This window comes from Peromyscus leucopus, unplaced genomic scaffold (genome assembly GCF_004664715.2).
Source record: "Peromyscus leucopus breed LL Stock unplaced genomic scaffold, UCI_PerLeu_2.1 scaffold_60, whole genome shotgun sequence".
Classification (NCBI taxonomy): domain Eukaryota; kingdom Metazoa; phylum Chordata; class Mammalia; order Rodentia; family Cricetidae; genus Peromyscus; species Peromyscus leucopus.
Window position 1 is genome coordinate 1 of NW_023505508.1, and position 20,440 is coordinate 20,440.

General features: G+C 43.3%; 1 long non-coding RNA gene and 1 pseudogene across 1 annotated transcript; one reads left to right on the forward strand and one right to left on the reverse strand.

The window, feature by feature from the left end:
* Positions 1–476: 476 nt before the first annotated feature.
* Positions 477–7,052, reverse strand: LOC114705392. Its single transcript, XR_005090677.1, has 3 exons — positions 6,551–7,052; positions 1,888–2,370; positions 477–805 (listed from the first exon to the last, which is right to left on the reverse strand). It is a non-coding gene; the product is annotated as an uncharacterized LOC114705392 (long non-coding RNA).
* Positions 7,053–19,445: 12,393 nt separating this feature from the next.
* LOC114704343 lies at positions 19,446–20,187 on the forward strand (annotated as a pseudogene).
* The last annotated feature ends 253 nt before the right edge of the window (positions 20,188–20,440 follow it).

Sequence of the window (20,440 nt, forward strand, 5' to 3'; positions counted from 1 at the left end):
AGCAGTTTCTCAGAAAATTGGGAAATAATCTACCTCAAGACCCAGCAATACCAGTACTGGTCATATACCCAAAAGGTGATCAACCATACTACAAGGACACTTGCTCAACTATGTTCACAGCAAGAAAGAGAAGGATTTATATGAGTGAGAATTGTTGAAACCAAGGTTGGATAAAGCACAGGGACAAATAACCAAACGAATGGAAACACATGAACTATGAACCAAAGGCTGAGGGGCCCCAAACTGGACCATGTTTGAGAGGATTAAATATCAATGAAAAAAGCATGATCACCTCAAAAATCTTTATTTTAAAACTTCTTCATTATCTCAAATCATAAGCATGTGAATAGTTTAATTCAGTAGTAAAACAAAATATTCCAATTACTAAGAGTACTTCAGTGCATTTCCAAGCTTTGAATATTCAGTATTCTTTGAACTTTGAAGTTTTCATTAAAAACAAACTAGGGGGCCTGGAGAGACCACACATGATATAGCATTAGTTGCTCTTTCAGAGAACACAGAAGAATGTCAAAGAAACACTGTAAACGTTATGTTTATTACCAGAATTTCCTGCATTTCTGGTAGTCACTAGGATGTCCAGGGACTTTAGTTAAAATCACATGTAAATAGTAGGTAAATACAAAGAAAGAGTTAAGAATTCTACAAGAGCATTCTTACCCACAAAGACTAGATTTCTGTAATTCTCCAACATCACATCCATGTACAAAGCCCTCCAAGCAGAATCCAGACATTCCCACTCCTCCTGGGATAAGTCTACATCCAGATCCCTGAATGTCAAGAGAACCTTTCTTTCTTTCTTTCTTTCTTTCTTTCTTTCTTTCTTTCTTTCTTTCTTTCTTTCTTTCTTTCTTTCTTTCTTTCTTTCTTTCTTTCTCTGTTTCTCTATTCTATATTCCTTTCTTTCCTTCTTACTCCATGGCTGGTTGTGTAGCTAGGTAGCTGGCCCTGGCATCCTCCTCTCATTCTCCTTTCTTATTCCTCCCTCTTCTCTTCTCTTCCTATTTATTCTCTCTGGCAGCCCTATCTATTCTTCTCTTGCCCAGCTATTCTCTGTTTAGCTCTTTTTTCCCTTTATTTTATTTTACATACCAACCACAGTTTCTCCTCCCCCCCTCCCTCTTCCCTTCTAGTCTACTTCCACTGCTCCTCCATCTCCATTCAGGTGGGGTAAGGTCTCTCTTGGGAATCAACAGAACATGGCATATCAAGTTGCAGCAGGACCAGGCTCCTCCTCCAGCATCAAGGCTGAACAAAGCATCCCACCATAGGGAATAGATTCCAAAGAGCCAGCTCATGCATCAGGGACAGGTCCTGGTCCCACTGCTAGGGACCCCACAAAGGACCAAGCTACATAACTGTCACCCAGATGCCAAAATCGGTCCCATGCCAGCTTCCTAGATGCCCATTCAGAGTTTGTGAGCTCCCACAGGCTCCGGCCAGCTGTCTCTGTGGTTTTTCCAGTCATGATCTTGACACCCCCTTGCTCATATAGTCTCTCCACTCTCTCTTCAACTGGACTCCTGGAACTTGGCCCAGTGCATGACTGTGGATCTCTGCATCTGCTTCCATTATTGCTTTATGTGTGGATCCTTATCACCTCTCTGCAACCCTGAAAGCTTCAAGCCTCGTGTTGCTTTGCCAAAGAATTACTGCTTGTGTATAAGCAGAGCACAAGAAGAATTGATTGAGACAAAGATGAGGATGGAGATGGAAAGAACTAGATAGATATGAAAGAACAGCAGAAGGGACTGAGCAGGAGGGACTGAGAGAAGCTAGGTGTGAGAACAGAAAAGAAACTGTGTAGACAGAATTTACTTAGAAGAATAAAGTGAATAGTCAAAAAAAAAAAAAAAACAGTGTGCTTACATTTACTTTATGTCTCTCAGATTAGAATCCTTAGCTTCTGTTCTGTACCCTGGTAGAAATCTCCTCAAGGCAGGCACCTGGGGGGAATTCATTAATTCACAGTGGAATCTCTTTCACAATTGCAGGTCTGAAGTCCATGAAAACTATTTCTCCTCACAATAATAATGGAGAGAATATAAAGTAGGACAAGGCTGTGCCATGTAGGTGACATGATTTAAAGACAATTTTGATAATCAGAGAAGAAAAAAAAAAAAGTCATAGGAAATAAACACATCTGATGACATTGTCCAAGGCAGAGTACTAAAGCCTTCATGATTTCAATCTCAAAATAATTTTCAAGGAAATATGGACACAACACTGACCTGCTGCTCATTTACAGGAGACACTGCCATTCTCCTTGTTGATCTTCTCTGGGTTTCTGTCTCTGGAACAAAGACTGGAACTCTTGTTCACATTTCACGTCAAGGTGTAAAAAGCACAAACCTACAAATAATATAACTGTGTCATTTGTGATGTGGACAATGTCATACCACAGGGAAAGACCCAAACGTTCAAATGATTCTGGTTCTTGTCAACATTCCAAAAGAGAGAAGAACATCATGGGAAGTTATACTTAGAGTGGTAAAATAAAGTAACTGTCAACCATCCCAGGCTTCTAAAATTCATGGAGGAAGTTTAAGTGAAGAAACTTGTGAAGCAACAGGTCATTGTAGCAGGCAGAGAGGCCTGTGTACACAGATAAGCATAGGAGAAGCGGGAAAACTTAAACACACAGCTGACCTTCCAAAGGGAGAAGATATTTGGCTGTTCTTCAGAAATGCTTGGGAAAAATGTAGCTTACAACCTGGTAATCCTTTGCTGTCTGCTGGGCCAGGCTCTGCCCACATCTTCCAGAATTTATGTTTTACTTATCCCAGACCCTTTTCCCCTAAATCTTGAGCATTGCTTAGCATAGGCCATAAACCCATCCTTATGAGTGTTGTCACTTGTACTTTATGAGAGCCTAAGTGACTTCTATGTTATCTTAGGGCCAGACCAATCCTGACCATACAGTCATTATGATTACCTCAGTCACACACATTCCCTAGACCCTAAGTCTTGGGCATTATCTCTGAGCCAAGAGTATCTATCTTTGTGAAAGAAGCCAGTAATGTGTAGCTAGAGTTTTCCTGCCTTGCCCATAGTCAGGACAAATCTTTGTCACCTGCAAGTCCCACAGCCGCTCAGACCCAACCAAGTGAACACAGAGACTTATATTGCTGACAAACTGTATGGCCGTGACAGGCTTTTTGCTAACTGTTCTTATATCTTAAATTAATCCATTTCCACAAATCTATTCCTTGCCACATGGCACGTGGCTCGTGGCTTACCGGCATTTTCACATGCTGCTTATCCTGGTGGGCGGCTGGCTGTGAGTCCTTCTGCCTTCCTGTTCTTTTATTTCTCCTCTCTGTTAGTCCCGCCTATACTTCCTGCCTAGCCACGGCCAATCAGGTTTTATTTATTGATCAATCAGAGCAACACATTTGCCATACAGACCATCCCCCAGCACAGCCAAGTGCAGACCATGGGCCTGAGTGCAGTAATGTATTGCCTAGAACCTGTCAGGAGGAGAAAGAAGAAGAAGAAGAAGAGAGGAGGAGGAGGAGGAGGAGGAGGAGGAGAGGAGGAGGAAGAGGAGAGAGAAGAAGAAGAAGAAGAAGAAGAAGAAGAAGAAGAAGAAGAAGAAGAAGAAGAAGAAGAAAGAGGTCATTCTTGGTTACATAGTGAACTTGAGGCCAACCTAGAACACATGAAACTTCATCAGAAAGAAAGAAAAAGAGAGAGAGAGGGAGGGATGGAGGGAGGGAGGGAGGGAGGGAGGGAGGAAGGAAGGAAGGAAGGAAGGAAGGAAGGAAGGAAGGAAGGAAGAAAATGAAGTTAGTTCAGTATCTCATAGGCACCACCACTATGCCCTTGGCAATTAGCATCCCAAAAGGTAACCAGGACTAGTTTTTTACTTTTCTCCAAGTCTTCAGGGGTCCTGAGTAAATATGAGGACAACCAGGCCTAAAGCAATGCCTGTTCCTTACAGCCTGATAGGGACAGCATCTGGCTGCCAAGTTTGCTGGTTGCCAGGCTTGTACTTGCTCCTCTGCTGTTGCTAGGCAACATGGGACAGTCCTACTACCTGTTTTAGGTCTTAAAACATGACACCTGGTTCATCATCTTCCTGGTCGCCCTTGTCTTCTCCAGTGGCTGCCTTGCCAGTGTCTGCTTGAGTATTGGATCCAAGTAGTTGGGCCATGAAGAGATCTGATGCCATCAGGCAGCATTTAATTAAGAGTCCCAGGAGTGTCCCTCAGTAGAGGGGGAGACAGCAATAGGGGAGAACTTCATCTTCAATCTGCAAGGAACTAGTAGGGGCAGAATGCCTAGACCAGGAGGATGTGAGGGGCACTAGGAGAAAGGACTTCCTAGTGTGCGCATGGTGAGTTGTAGGAGGGGACTGAGCAGGGTGGGGGATTGCCCCAAGACATACACCCCCAACAGGTGGGCTGGGGTCAGGAATTTAAATGGTATGCAGGGGTAGGCCTGGCCTTGGTTCTCCTAATGCCACTGTCCCTTCCTTGTTTGAGAAAAGTCAAAAAGCTAAGTTGGGGATGGTGGGAATCATCGTGGCCTTTCTGTTTCTGGGCCTGGATCTGGGAGCCGTATTCTTCTTCTTAAGGGCAGTTGTGGGACCACATGGAGACAGAAGGACTGCATGGCCTGTTTCCTGCTCATTTACTTCTCTGAGATAAGGAGAAGTCAAGAGGTTTGCTCTTCTAGCTGATTTCTGCATTCTTCTGGCCTGATCCAAGCAGAGATATCCAGGCCCAGGGAGCCTCTGCAGATGGACTTGGGATTGAGGGGTCCGAATGGCAAGGGGGCACTGGTTCCCACTGACCGCTCTGACTGATCCCTGCTTAAGCCAAGCACAAGAAGCTCCGAGGCTGTCTATCTGCCTAGCTCAAGGATGGGATGGAGGTGGCAGGCCTGTCTGGCGGATCATGTGATCTTGTGATCTGATGATGTTCCTGCTCCCTCCTTTCTTTTATGCCTGTTCTCCATGTCCCCAGTGTTTAGGAGGAGTCTGGTGGAAGATCCACCTCGGATCCCTTCCCCTTCTCTTTCCCTAAATCCACCCCTTCAAAGCCCACCAAACACAGCTCCCCACATCCCGCAGAGAGGCTCAAGACAACTCCCACAGGGGATATATAAGCAGCATCCCAGAAAACAGACTTCCCCTTCTCCTCTCTGCTAGACCAGGAATTGCCTGAGGGCCTAAAACTTATGACCCAGTCCTAGTCATTTTTACTGCTTTTTTAAATGCTTACAGAAATCAGGTGCCTTCAGGGCCTCTCTGATTAAATAAACTTTTTCCCTCCACAGCTTTCTGTGTCCTCCCAAGTCTTAACCTCCTGGAGAGGCCAGAAGGCTGGCAGCCAGGGCCTAGCGATTGAACATGGCCCTACTGTGGGCCTGGGTATAAGAGGAGGAAGGAACCCTTCAGCCTCAAATGGGCTCCAGTGAACCCTGCTAGGCCCACAGAGAAGGGACAGGCTGGGGGTTGGGGATTTAGCTCAGTGGTAGAGCGCTTGCCTAAGCGCAAGGCCCTGGGTTCGATCCTCAGCTCCAGGAAAAAGAAAAAAAAAAAGAGGGGAAAGAGAAGGGACAGGCCTGGAGCCAAGACAACCAGAGTGTCGTCCAGATCTCAAACAGCCAATCTTTTTCTTCTCTGCTCACTTTTTTTTTTTTTTTTTTTTTTTTGAGACAAGATGTAGCCCAAGCTGACCTCGCATTTCCTATGACCCTGAAGTGCTGCCCCTTCCCTCTCCTCGCAGGAATGTCCCACCATTCCCACCATGTCCTGAACAGAGGGATCAAATCCAGGGCTCTGAGTGAGAGACCCCCACCCCAGTTCCCCCTAAGGCCGGGAGAGCTGAGGGAAGGGATATCTTAAAATAACCAGAACCGAGTCAGTTCCCCATTCTCACACAGGGTGAAGTCATTAGTTTTAAAAGTACAAAGTCAGGATGGCTGGTGGTGACTAACCACGAGACTCCCCCTCCCCTGATAACATGACCAGACTTCGGTGATGGGCCGTAAAACTCCTGACAGAGCAAACAGACAAACTAAAATAAGATAAAGTCTAGGCTCAGGAAAACTGGACCAATCAAGGATGGACCTGTACTAACCCCCTCCTCTCTGAAGAATTTTGGTTTTTGCCTCTAGGAGCTAACCTCCTCAAGAAAGAGGAACTCTCTCCTTCCTGCAGGCACTGCAGAGGAGAGTCCCTGCTAACCCTGCTAGCTTGTACTGCATGCTGAAAAGTAAACCTTGCTGTTCATTCTGGACATCCTCAGCCTCCGGTGGTCTCTTTGGGGGTCCTAAACGGGGCAGAACACTGAGAATGCTTGGCAAGCACCCTGCTAACCGAGTTACACGTCTGCCTCTTTCAATTTCAAAAGATTGGAAATGGAAGAAGCTCTGAGTCTTCACTGTCACATTCACCTCCCCCCAAAACGCCATACTCAGCTCCTGGAACGAACTCCGCCAAATTGTCCAGCAGGACCCCCTAGCTCCAGCCGTCCTCCAACATCCCCGTGCAGGAAAAGGCTGAGGCTGGGTTCTCACTTACCTTGGCACCAGGTCCTAAGGCTAAACTGCTGGAAGAGATGGCAGTGCCTGCCGCCGTTTCTCCTTCCGCCTGAAACCGCCAGGGATTCTGCCAATCCAGCCGCCTCCTTCTCTACGTGCGGCCGTGACGCGAGGACATCAAGGGAGTGAGCAGTGGCAGTTCCTCCATCGCAACTCCTTTAAGGCAGAGGGATCCGATGGAGGGGTTGGTCTGTGCTTTGCCTTATAAAGGTAGGGCCAGCTACACGAAGGAGGGCTCTCTGCAGTCACCATGGTGCACCTCCTGCTTGTGCGGATCTGTCCGGAAGCGCCCCGCTCTCTCCTGCTACCCCGCTTTCCTGCAAAGGTAAGCCTAGGCTTCCCGCCACTGGCAGCTCGGGATGTTGCGGGGGCGGGGGTGGGGGGAGACCGCAACAGGCAGGCCCGGACAGTCTGCAACTCCTCATGGCTGACCTTGGCTTGAGCCCGCTGCTGCCAGTCTCCCGGGGCAGCTGGACCCACAGCGCGAGAGGGGCGGCCCGGCCAGCGATTGGCAGCCACGTGGGGGAGCCACGAACCCTGACAGCTGCCGTGTTTACCCTTTTTCATACACCACTGCAGGATCCGGAGCATCTGCGTGATTGCGCATCGCTCTGTGGGTGACTCAGCTCAGCCCAGAGTCTGGCCCTGTCCTGGACACCTTTCCCAATGTGCTTGGTTTAGGGGAGCGGTCCACGGGTTGGCAGGGCCGCTTGAACCCATGGAGCTTTCCCTTTTCAGATCTCTTCTGGGCTCTCGCAGTAGAGGAGGAGTGAAAATTGAGAGGGGGCCGATGCAGGATGATTCAAGGCCTCCTCCCTCACTTCTTCCCCCACCACTTAGAGCTCAGATTGTTTGGGCTAGATGCTTGGTAGTGGGAGGGTGTAAGGTGGCCTGCCCTCCTTGTGTGGCTGAGACCACCATTTACTTGTGTTCAGACTTATGCAAGTGTGCCAAATGAGCAGTCGTGGAGGAGCTTTTACCTCACAGGCTGTATCCTGGTTTAGTTGCCTCTTGAACACCTCCACTGCTGTGCCCCGGAGTGTTCTCCTGCTGGATGGAACAGCGCATTCTTTCAAGGGACTCGTTCCCATGTGAGGCAGCACACAGAAAGGGCTGCTATTTCTGTTAGTCTGCTCTTCACCCAAAAGAAAAATTTCTAATGAATGAATATTCCATTTGGAAAAACAGGGGTTCCATGAGGTTCTGCATCTACTTAACTCTTTTTCATTCAGGATTTTTTTCCAAGGTATATCAGCCGAGGTTGAAGTTCCGACCCACCTAGCTGAACTCTAACATACCATTCAGACTTTCCATTTGTTAAGAAGCCATCTTTTTTGGGTTTTTCCACTCGATTTTCCTTCTCACTGTAGCTTCAAGGCCTTTTCTAAAGATGGTAGTTCTCCTCACTTGAAACTTTAAAGGAGTGTGAACTGTACCTCTGAATAAGGACTTAATTGAAAGTGGTGAACTTTTAGCTTTTAAAATCTGAAACTACTGTGGTCTGTGCTAACACAGGATCCTTTCTTTCTTGGATGGCAGAAGAGGAGGTGGGGACCTCCTTCATCATCAATACTTTATATTCAAATGGGGAGATTTTCCTTCTAAGGCTGAGGCTGTGGGTGTCCTGTTTTGTTAAACCTGTATAAGAGTGGGAGAAGTGTAGTCTGACATGCAGTGGGAGTGATTGGGGGGAATAACTCATCAGTTGATCCCCCAAATTGGCACAAGTTTGCAAGGGAAGGGACTGTTTGGATAAGTGGAATAATGTGGCTGTGTATATGTATTTACAGACATTGGACAATTCCATAGGAGGGCCAGAGAGACCCTTCCAAGTAGGACAGGGGGAAAGAGATGAAAATTGACATAATCTCCAACCCTAAGGAGCATGTGCTGACTTTGCTGAACACAGGCATGGGATTGACCAAGGCTGACCTCATCAATACTTCCTAAGTCTACACAAAGTGTTCATCAAGGCTGTCCAGGTGTGTGGCCTTTGATTACTGTGTTTGGCCTGTTGACTTTTGAAAACTTGTTTGACTGGTGTGTGCTGAGATTTTAGAGTCAGTACATGTGAAGGCGAGAGGACGCCCTGACAGTTAGGTTCTGGGATTGAACTCTTGATTGTTGTAACTGCTCAGCAAGTAGTTTTCCTTGTGAAGAAACATCTTGCTGGCCCTATCTAAACTTTTAAAACCCTTTGGCGGGCTGTTACAGGCATCTTCACGATTGGTGTTGGATTCTATTCTGTCTGTCTGTCTAGTGGCAGAGAAAGTGGTTGTGATTCCAAGGCACAGTGGATGAGCAGTATGCTTCCGGAGACTGTTGCTGTGGATCCTTTAGAGTTCGTACAGATCACACTGAATTGACTTATCTACATTGTGGTGATCGGTAGAATTCTCCGAGTGGAGTAAGTTAGAAGTCTTGAGGATTGTATTTTAGATTGTTCCATCTTTGTTGAGTATTTTAATTGAAGTTTTAATTCCATGTTTTCCTATCTTATGATTCATCTCTCTATAGATGAGCCCATTGGCCAGGATACCAAAGTGATCCTTCTCCTCAAAGGCCTGACAGTGCAGAGAGAGGAGGGTCAAGGAAGCTGTGAAGAAACACTCATCGTTCATGGGCTGTCCCATCACCCTGTGTGAGTGTGAGCTTGGCAGCCTTTGAGCAGACTGTTGTGTTGGCTCATGGCCTTCAGCTTCCTAGTGTTGAGTTCTTCCCACCTTTTATTAAATTTAGTGATTTAGGGCTGGAGAGATGGCTCAGAGGTTAAGATCACTGACTGTTCTTCCAGAGGTCCTGAGTTCAATTCCCAGCAACCACATGGTGGCTCACAACCATCTGTAATGAGATTTGGCGCCCTCTTCTTTATACATAATAAATAAATAAATCTTAAAAAAAGTATTTAAAAAAATTTAGTGATTTAGTTGGAAGGAGAGAAGATCTGTGAAGATGAGGCAGAGGAAGAGAAAGGGGAGAAAGAGAAGGAAGATAAGGATGACGAGGAGAAGCATAAGGCTGAAGATGTGGGAATAGATAAGGAGGATGATGGTGGCAAAGATAAAAAGAAAACCAAGACCAAGAAGATCAGGGAGAAATACATGATTGGGAAGAGTTGAATAAGACTAAGACCACTTGGACCGGAAACCCTGTTGGCATCACTCAGGAGAAACATGGTGAATCCTATAATGGCCTTACCAGTGATTGCCCACACCACTTAGAAGTCAAGATGCATGTTGTGTAAATTGAAGACAATTGCAGGGGAATATAGAATGTGCTGCAGGTGGTAGGGAACAACTCTCCCACTGGCTGACAGCTGTAGCTAGAGTTTTCCTGCCTTGCCCACAGTCAGGACAAATCTCTCTCACCCGCCAGCCCCACAGCCGCTCAGACCCAACCAAGTAAACACAGAGACTTATATTGCTTACAAACTGTATGGCCGTGGCAGGCTTTTTGCTAACTGTTCTTATATCTTAAAGTAACCCATTTCTAGAAATCTATACCTTGCCACTTGGCTCGTGGCTTACCAGCATCTTCTCATGCTGCTTGTCCTGGCAGTGGCTGGCAGTGACTCCTGCCTTCCTGTTCTTTTATTTCTCCTCAAAGAATATTTAAGGATCATGGAGTAGTCCGTGAGGCTGTATCGTCTGAGCCAGTTGCCTTGAAACAATTCTGGATGTTGAATCATCTGGGCCATGGTGTCATCAGAGACCTTTCAGGTGGTCTTGGCTGGTCAAACCTGATGTATCTTAATCTGGAACAAATCCATAGCCTCTGGCTTTTTGTGGGAACAAAAGCAGAGTCTCCTTTCCAAAGCAAAACATCCTTAGACATAAATTTCAAAATTGAAATACCTTTAAAATATACACATTGATTTGACTGAGCAGTCTTTACAATCAAATGTCTTTCTGCAGTTAAAAATCCCAAAGACAATATAATCCAGACTCTCTGTGTGATATCCATCTTTACATGGCTTATTTTTTATATTACTTTTACTTTCTCTTTAAAGACTTTATTATTTTAAAACTTTCTATTTCTTTATATAACTGTCTATGTTCCTTTTCCTCTCTCTTCCAAGCCTATGTACATTTTTACACACATTGTAAAGCATTTAAAGTCTTGTTCCATCTGAATCTGTCTTATTGTGAATCTATTGCTTTAAACTGCAGCATTTGTAAGACTGAAACAGCGCTATGGCTGCTGGCTCCGCCCACCTCAGCTTCCCAACATGGCGGTGGTACGTTTACCGCCAGCTCTGGGAGCTATCATGAGTCTATGCTTTTATCCAAGCAGCGTGTAGCCCAGAAACCTTTTTTGTTTTGTACTAGCAAAGGCTAAATCCACCACGCAGCTTAATGTGCCACTTGCAGAGGCCTCATTCCCATCATACTGCAGGTCAAGCACACATGCAAGGAACCCGCCAGTAACTCAAACCGGCAGCTGCTGCTCATTTGAAAGAGACAATTAGGAAGCTGTTTTTAGTTCCGTTTTAGAATCTTTTCTCAGGTTTTAGGTAGAAACTCTTGCCCCATGTTGGGCGCCATTTGTAGCTTGAGTTTTTCTGCCTTGCCCACAGTCAGGACAAATCTCTGTCACCCGCCAGTCCCACAGCCGCTCAGACCCAACCAAGTAAACACAGAGACTTATATTGCTTACAAACTGTATGGCCGTGGCAGGCTTCTTGTTAACTATTCTTATATCTTAAATTAACGCATTTCTACTTCTTATACACAACTAGTATCTTTACTTCTTACAAGCTTATTACTACTCTATACCTCGCCCTGTGGCTGGTGGCTTATCGGCGTCTTCACATGCTGCTGGTCATGGCGGCAGCTGCAGTGTCTCTGGTCATGGCGGCGGCTGCAGCCAGTCCTTCTGCCTTCCTGTCCTTTTATTTCTCCTCTCTGTTAGTCCCGCCTATCCTTCCTGCCTAGCCACAGCCGATCAGGTTTTATTTATTGACCAATCAGAACAACTTGACATACAGACCATCCCCCAGCACAGCCAAGTGCAGACCATCTCAAACACCTGCACTCAGGCCCATGGTCCTAATCATCCTCTATATGGACCTGCTGGGTAACGCCACAAGGAACCCAAGAAGGGCTCCCACAGGACATACATTAACATCCCACAGCACCTTTCTGTCTATTTAGCATATCCTTTAAAGTTCTGTTTGATCTTTCTATAACTGCTTGACCTGTAGGATTATGTGGTATACCTGTAATATGCTTTATATTGTAATAAGCAAAAAACTGTTTCATTTTAACAGAGACATATGATGGAGCATTGTCAGTTTTGATTTGTACAGGTATACCCATGATGGCCATAACTTCTAGCAAATGAGTGATTACAGAATCAGCTTTTTCAGAACTCAAAGCAGTTACCCATTGAAATCCTCAATAAGTATCGATGGTGTGGTGTACATATTTCAATTTTCCAAATTCTGCAAAGTGAAACACAGCCATCTGCCAGATTTCATTCCTCTGAGTACCCTTGGGTTACATCCTGCTGATAATGGTGTTTGATTGTGGAAGGAACAAGTAGGACATTTCTTTACTATTTCTTTGGCTTGTTGCCAGGTTATGGAAAAATCCTTTTTTAAACCTTTACTATTGACATGATTTTTTTTATAAAATTCTGGGGCCACCAGCACATTTCCTATCAATAATTTATCAATCTCATCACTGCCTTATGCTAGAGGGCCTGGCAGACCAGTATGGGATCGAATGTGAGTTATATATAAAGGATGACTCCTTTTCCTGATTGTATCTTGTAATTGAATAAATAGTGAAGTTAATTCTGAAGCATCAGGGATAAATTCTGCAGTCTCAATATGTAATACCACTCTTTCAGCATACTGAGAGTCAGTTACTATGTTGAGAGGTTCTGAAAAATCCATTAATACCAACAGAATAGCATACAATTCTGATTTTTGAACTGAATTATACGGACTTTGAACCACTTTACTTAAATTTTCTGATTTGTAACCTGCCTTTCCTTCTTTGTTGGCATCTGTATAAAATGTACGAACTCCAGATATGGGTTTTTGCCATACAATTCAAGGCAAGATCCAATCAGCTCTCTTTATAAGATCAATTCTATCGCTTTTGGGATATTTGCTGTTAATTTCTCCCAAGAAATTACTGCAAGCTCTTTGCCAAGGTTCACTTTCTGTCCATAATTTTTCAATGTCCTCCTTAGTTAAAAGTATGACAATTTCTGCTGGGTCTATTCCTGCTAATTGATGAAGTCTCAATTTTCCTGTCCAAGTCAAGTCAGAGATTTTTTTCCACATAAGTTTTTAATTTTTTATTTCATTTATTTGGTAAAAATATCCATTCCAATATAATATCTTCCCTCTGCATAAAAATTCCAGTAGGAGAATGCCTAGTAGGTGAAATAACCAAAATGCAATCCAGCTTTGGATCAATATGATCCACATGCCCTTCATGTACTTTCTTTTCTACCAAGGCCAATTCTTTCTCAGCTTCAGGTGATAATTCTCTTGGACTATTTAAGTCCTTGTCACCTTCTAAGGTTTTGAACAAATTAGTCAGTTCATCATTTTTTACCCCAACAATAGTTCATAGATGAGCAATATCTCCAAATAATCTTTGAAAGTCATTAAGAGTCTGTAGTCTATCTCTCCTAATTTGAACCTTTTGGGGTCTAATTTTTTGTAGCTCTATTTTATATCCTAAATAATTAATAGAATCCCCTCTTTGTATCTTTTCAGGACCAAAAGCTTAAATCACACATAAAACCCCACACATTAATATTGGGAGACTTCAACACCTCACTCTCACCATTGGACAGATCTACAAAATCAAAACTTAACAGAGAAATAAGGGACTTTACTGATGTTATGACTCAAATGGTTTAATCAATATCTACAGAACATTCCATCCTAACAAAAAAGAATATATCTTCTTCTTCTCAGCACCCCATGGACCTTCTCTAAAATTGACTACATACTTGGCCACAAAGCAAATCTCAACAGATACAAAAAAAATTGGAATAACCCCCTGTGGTCTATCAGACCACCATAGTTTAAAGTTAGATTTCAACAACAACAAAAATTGCAGAAAGCCTACAATCTCATGGAAATTTAAAAATGCTCAACTGAATCACCAACAGGTCAAGGAAGAAATAAAGAAAGAATTAAAGACTTCCTAGAGATCAATGAAAAGAATATACCACATACCCAAACTTATGGGACACTATGAAAGCAGTGCTAAAAGGGAAATTCATAGCACTAAATGCCACATAAAGAAGTTGGAGAAATCTCACACTAGTGACTTAACAACATACCTGAAAGCCCTAGAACAAGAAGAAGCAAAGTCATCCAAGAGGAATAGACACCAGGAAATTATCAAATTAAGAGCTGAAATCAATAAAATAGAAACAAAGAGAACAATACAAAGAATCAATGAAACAAAGAGTTTGTTCTTTGAGGAAACCAACAAGATAGACAATCCCTTATCCAAATTAACCAAAAGACAGAGAGAGAGCATCCAAATTAACAAAATCAGAAATGAAAAGGGAGACATAACAATTAACATTGAGGAAATCCAGAGAATCATCAGGTCATACTTCAAAAATCTGTACTCCACAAAACTGGAAAATCTAAAAGAAATGGATAATTTTCTGAATAGGTACCACATACCTAAGTTAAATCAAGACCAGATAAAATATTTAAATAGACAAATAACCCCTAAGGAAATAGAAACAGTCATTAAAAGTCTCCCAACCAAAAAAAGCCCAGGACCAGATGGTTTCAGTACAGAATTCTACCAGATCTTCAAAGAAGAGATAATACCAATACTCTTTAAATTGTTCCACACAATAGAAACAGAAGGAACGTTACCAAACTCCTTCTATGAGGCTACAATTACCCTGATTCCCAAGTCAAACAAAGATGCAGCAAAGAAAAAGAACTACCTACCATTCTCCCTCATGAACATTAATGCAAAAAAAATACTCAATAAAATATTGGCAAACAGACTCCAAGAACATGTCACAACAATTATCCACCATGATCAAGTAGGCTTCATCCCAGGGATGCAAGGGTGGTTCAACATATGAAAGTCTGTCAATGTAATACACCATATAGACAAAGTGAAAGAAAAAAACCACATGATCATCTCACTAGATGCTGAAAGGGCCTTTGACAAAATCCAACACCCCTTCATGATAAAGGTCTTGGAGTGATCAGGAATACAGGGAACATACCTAAACATAATAAAGGCAATTTATAGCAAGCCAACAGCCAACCAAAGTAATTCCACTCAAAGTGATTCCACTGAAAGCAGGAACAAGACAAAGCTGTCTGCTCTCCCCACTTATTCAATATAGTACTTGAAGTTCTAGCCAGAGCAATAAGACAACATAAGGAGATCAAGGGGATACAAATTGGAAAGGAAGAGGTCAAGCTTTTGCTATTCACAGATGGCATGATAGTATACATAAGTGACCCCAAAAATTCAACCAAGGAACTCATACAGCTTATAAACACCTTCAGCAATGTAACAGGATGCAAGATTAACTCAAAAAAATCAGTAGCCCTCTATATACAAATGACAAACAGGCTGAGAAAGAAATCAGAGATACATCACCCTTTACTGTAGCTGGAGAGTTTTCTCTCTGGGTCCCACCAAACCCAGGCAGTCTGACAGCCCACTTATAAAATAAGCACACAGATGCTTATATTATTTAAACTGTTTGGCCTAATGGCTCAGGCTTCTAGCTATCTAGTTCTTACATCTTAAATTAATCCATTTCTATAAGTCTATGCCTTGCCACGTGGCTTGTGGCTTACCGGCATCTTCACATGCTGCTCGTCATGGCTGGCAGTGTCTCTCTCCACCTTCCTGTTTTCTCAATTCTCCTCTCTGTTAGTCCCACCTATACTTCCTGCCTGGCCACTGGCCAATCAGTGTTTTATTTATTGACCAATCGGAGCAACACATTTGACATACAGACCATCCCACAAAACTTTACAATGATATAAAATAACTTGGGGTAACTCTAACTAAGCTAGTGAAGGACCTATATGACAAGAACTTTAAGTCCCTGAAAAAAGAAATTGAAGAAAATGTCAGAAAATGGAAAGATCTCCCATGCTCATGGATAGGCAGGATTAACATAGTAAAAATGGCAATCTTACCAAAAGCTATGTACAGATTCAATGCAATCCCATCAAAATCCCAACACAATTCTTCACAGACCTGGAAAGAACAATACTCAATTTCATATGGAAAAACAAAACACTCAGGATAGCCAAAAGAATCCTATACAATAAAACAACCTCTGGAGGCATCACCATCCCTGACTTCAAGCTCTACTATAGAGCTACAGTAATAAAAACAGCTTGGTACTGGCATAAAAACTGACATGTGGACCAATGGAACTGAACTGAAGACCCTGACATTAATCCAAACACCTATGAACACCTGATTTTCGACAAAGAAGCCAAAACTATACAATGGGGGGAAAAGCATCTTCAATAAATGGTGCTGGCATAACTGGATGTCAACATGTAGAAGACTGCAAATAGATCCATATCTGTCACCGTGCACAAAACTTAAGTCCAAGTGAATCAAAGACCTCAACGTAAATGCAGTTACTTTGAACCTGATAAAAGAGAAAGTAGGAAGTAGTCTTGAATGAATTGACACCGGAGATCACTTCCTAAATATAACACCAGTAGCACAGACACTGAGAGCAACAATTAATCAATGGGACCTCTTAAAACTGAGAAGCTTTTGTAGTGCAAAGGACACGGTCAATAAGACAAAATGACAGCCTACAGAATGAGAAAAGATCTTCACCAACCCCACATCTGACAGAGGGTTGATATCCAGAACATATAAAGAACTCAAGAAATTAGACATCAAAATACCCAACAGTCCAATTAAAAAATGGGCTATAGAGCTAAACAGAGAATTCTCAACAGAAGAAGCTCAAATGGCTGAAAGACATTTAAGGAATTGCTCAACATCCTTAGTCATAAGGGAAATGCAAATCAAAATGACTCTGAGATACTACCTTACACATGTCAGAATGGCTATGATCAAAAACACTGAAGACACCTTATGTTGGAGAAGATGTGGAGCAAGGGGAACACTTCTACACTGCTGGTGGGGATGCAAACTTGTACAAGCTCTTTGGAAATCAATGTGGTGCTTTCTTAGAAAATTGGGAATCAACCTCCCTTAAGACCCAGCTATACCAACCACTCTTGGACATATACCCAAGGAGTGCTCAATTATACCACAAGGACACATGCTCAGTTATGTTCATAGCAGCATTATTTGTAATAGCCAGAACCTGGAAACAACCTAGATGCCCTTCAACTGAAGAATGGATAAACAAAATGTGGTACATAAACACAATGGAGTACTACTCAGCAGAGAAAAACAATGACATCATGAAATTTGCAGGCAAATAGATGGAATTAGAAAAAATCATCCTGAGTGAGGTAACCCAGACTCAGAAAGACATACATGGTATGTACTCACTCATAAATGGATACTAGATGTAAAGCAAAGAATAACCAGACTGCAACTCACAACTCCAGGGAGGCTACCTAGTAAAGAGGACCCTAAGAAAGACACAGGGATCACCCAATGACAGAGAAATAGATGAGATCTACATGAGCAAACTGAGAGAAGGAGGTAAAGAAGGGCTAGGGTTGGGGGAAAGAGAGCTTAGGGGAGAGGGAGGTCCCAGCTGGATCAGGAGCAGAGTAGGAGAACAAGGAAAAAGAGACCATGATGAATGAAGACCCCAGGGGAATAGGAAGAAGCAGAGTGCTAGAGAGGTCCCCAGAAATCCACAAAGATACCTCCACTGTAGACTACTGGCAATGGTTGAGAGAGTGCCTGAGCTGACCTGCTCTGGTGATCAGATGGCCAAACACCCTGGCTGTCATGATAGAACTCTCATCCAGTGTCTGATGGAAGCAGATGCAGAGGTCCATGGCCGAGCCCCAGGTGGAGCTCAGGGAGACCAACCGGCAAGAGAGAAGAAGGATTATATGAGCAAGAGATATTGAGACCATGGTTTGAGGAAGCACAGGGACAAATAGCCAAACTATTGGAAGCGCATGAACTGTGAACCAATGGCTGAGGAGCCCCCAATGGAACTGGGCCAGGCCCTCTGGTTAAGTGAGACAGTTGATTAGCTTGAACTGTTCGGGAGGCCCCCAGGCAGTGGAGCCAGAACCTATCCTTGGTGCATGAGCTGGCTTTTTGGAGCCCGGGGACACTTTGCTCAGCCTTGGTGTAGGGAGGAGGGGACTGGACCTGCCTCGACTGAGTCTGCCAAGCTGGGCTGACTCCCCAGGGGAGACCTTGTCTTGGGGGAGGTGGGAGTGGGGAGTTGATTGGGGGAGAGGGCTGGGGGGTAAGAGGAGGGAGGACAGGTGAATCCGAGGCTGATATGTGAAATTAAGTTAATTATAAAATAAAATGCTATTTAAAAAAAAGAAAGAAAAAAAGAAAAGTCTTTTTATGCTGTTGTGGTTATTTTTTTTCAGTTTCTCTAATTATGTTGGGATTTTGATGGAGATTACATTGAATCTATAGATTTCTTTTGGAATGTTCCAGTTTCTTTCTGCCAGCTGCTGTCTTAACCAGTAAACTAATAGGTGTTTATTTAGAAAGAAGGGAATGAGAACTCACTGCCATCCAAAGCCTTCATAAAGTTACTTCTGTAGTTCTCACTATGCATGAGACTGACTCAGCATTCTTTCTCTTTCAGTTTGGGCTGAAAAATGTCTTCACCCAGAAGTAAATGACTTTTAATATTTATATTGAATAATCACATATTGCTTGAATTCCAAAACATCAATTAAATATCTCATTTCAAAATTCATTCAGCTGAGGGATTATTCACATCCAATCTCCAAACCTGAGTCTCAACCACACCCATCCCAACCAGGTAAATGTTGTAAGCCACCTTCTTCTGATCAATGCCTGTTAGTACCTTTCAAATGCACACAGACTTCCTGATGCCCATTATATCTTGATGATAGTGGTGACAGAGTTCAACATAAGCAATGTCATCTCACTGGCATACATGCTTCAAAACATTCACAAGGACAAAATAAATTATTTGTAAATGTAAGCACAGCTTCAATGTTTAATATTCAGATTCAATCACTTTAACCTTTCCAATGTGCAATCCCTTTGTTTTAGTGACTTCTAGAAGTCAATCATGAGACTAATGTGACTTCCCCAAAGTTTGAACATCATTTCTGGACACCTGGGTCTCAGAATGCACACCTATAGAAAAGCTTCCAGAAAGACCATAGCAGAGACATATTTGAGCTCAGAGATTCTGTTATGGGCTGGACAAACAATATACCACATCTTCAAAAAAGAAAAGTCAATTTTTGTGTTATTTATAACTCATAGTGCTCTGCTTCCCTTCATCTGTAGTGCACTGTAATTTATTTACAAGGAATAGGAATGGGATTTTAAACCATATCTATAATCTTTTAAAATAAATTAGGACACACTCTCATATGGCAGAGCAGTCATTGAAAATCCCATTACTTAGATGCACATCTTACTTGCTTTTAAATCTTTTTCTTTCTCTGTAGTCTATTGTCTGAAACTAAATCTCTCTATGTCAGAACAGGCATTATGTTAGTAAAGAAACCATGTCTGGAATGGCTTACTTACTTTCAAAACCTAAAGTCAAAACCTATCAGAATTACACAAAGTAATTAAAAGAAAACAGGAGGGCGGAGCCTTGGCGGCAGCGCTCCTTGCCTTAGGAGAGCATCCTAGCCACTAGCAGCAGCCCTCCACCCTGGGCTGGCCGCTGCGTCCGCGCCCCTTCAGCTCGCTCTTTCGTCCTCCTTCCCTGAGGCCCTCTGTGCCATGGCCTTGGCATTGGCGGTGCTGGCGGCTGTGGAGCCGGCTTGCGGCAGCGGGTACCAGCAGTTGCAGAATGAAGAGGAGCGGGGGAACCCCAGCAGACTGCAAGTGATGTTCCTCCACCATACAGCAGCATTTCTGCGGAGAGTGCAGCATATTTTGACTACAAAGGTGAATCTGGGTTTCCAAAGCCCCCATCTTACAAAGTGGCTACAACACTGCCCAGTTATGATGAGGCTGAGAGAACCAAGACTGAGGCCACGATCCCATTGGTTCCTGGAAGAGATGAAGATTTTGTGGGTCGGGATGATTTTGATGTTACTGATCAGCTTAGGATAGGAAACGATGGGATTTTTATGTTAACTTTTATCATGGCATTCCTCTTCAACTAGATTGGGTTTTTCTTGTCTTTTTGCCTGACCACCTCGGCTGTGGGAAGGTATGGGGCCATCTCAGGATTTGGTCTCTCTCTAATTAAGTGGATCCTTATTGTCAGGTTTTCCACCTATTTCCCTGGATACTTTGATGGCCAGTACTGGCTCTGGTGGGAGTTCTTGGTTTTAGGCTTTCTCCTGTTTCTCCGAGGATTTATCAGTTATGCAAAAGTTCAGAAGATGCCAGAAACTTTCTCAAGTCTCCCGAGGACCAGAGTTCTCTTTATTTATTGAAGATGTTTTCTGGCAAAGGCCTTCATGCACTGATGAAGTCCTTCGAGAAGCGAAAGAGCATCTGCAGGAAGTGAATCACCACCAGAGTGGAGGGACCGTCACCTGCTTTAAAAAAATAAAGTACTGTTGAAAAAGATCATTTCTCTCTACTTGTTCCTAGGTGTATAATGTTAATAGTTAAAGCAGAATTCTAGTGGTTAATGTTTGAAAAAGCTCTTGCAATCAAGTCTGTGATGTATGATTAATAATGCCTTATATATGGTTTGCAGTCATTTTAAATAGCATGAGCCATGTCCCTGGAGTCAGTAGGGGGCA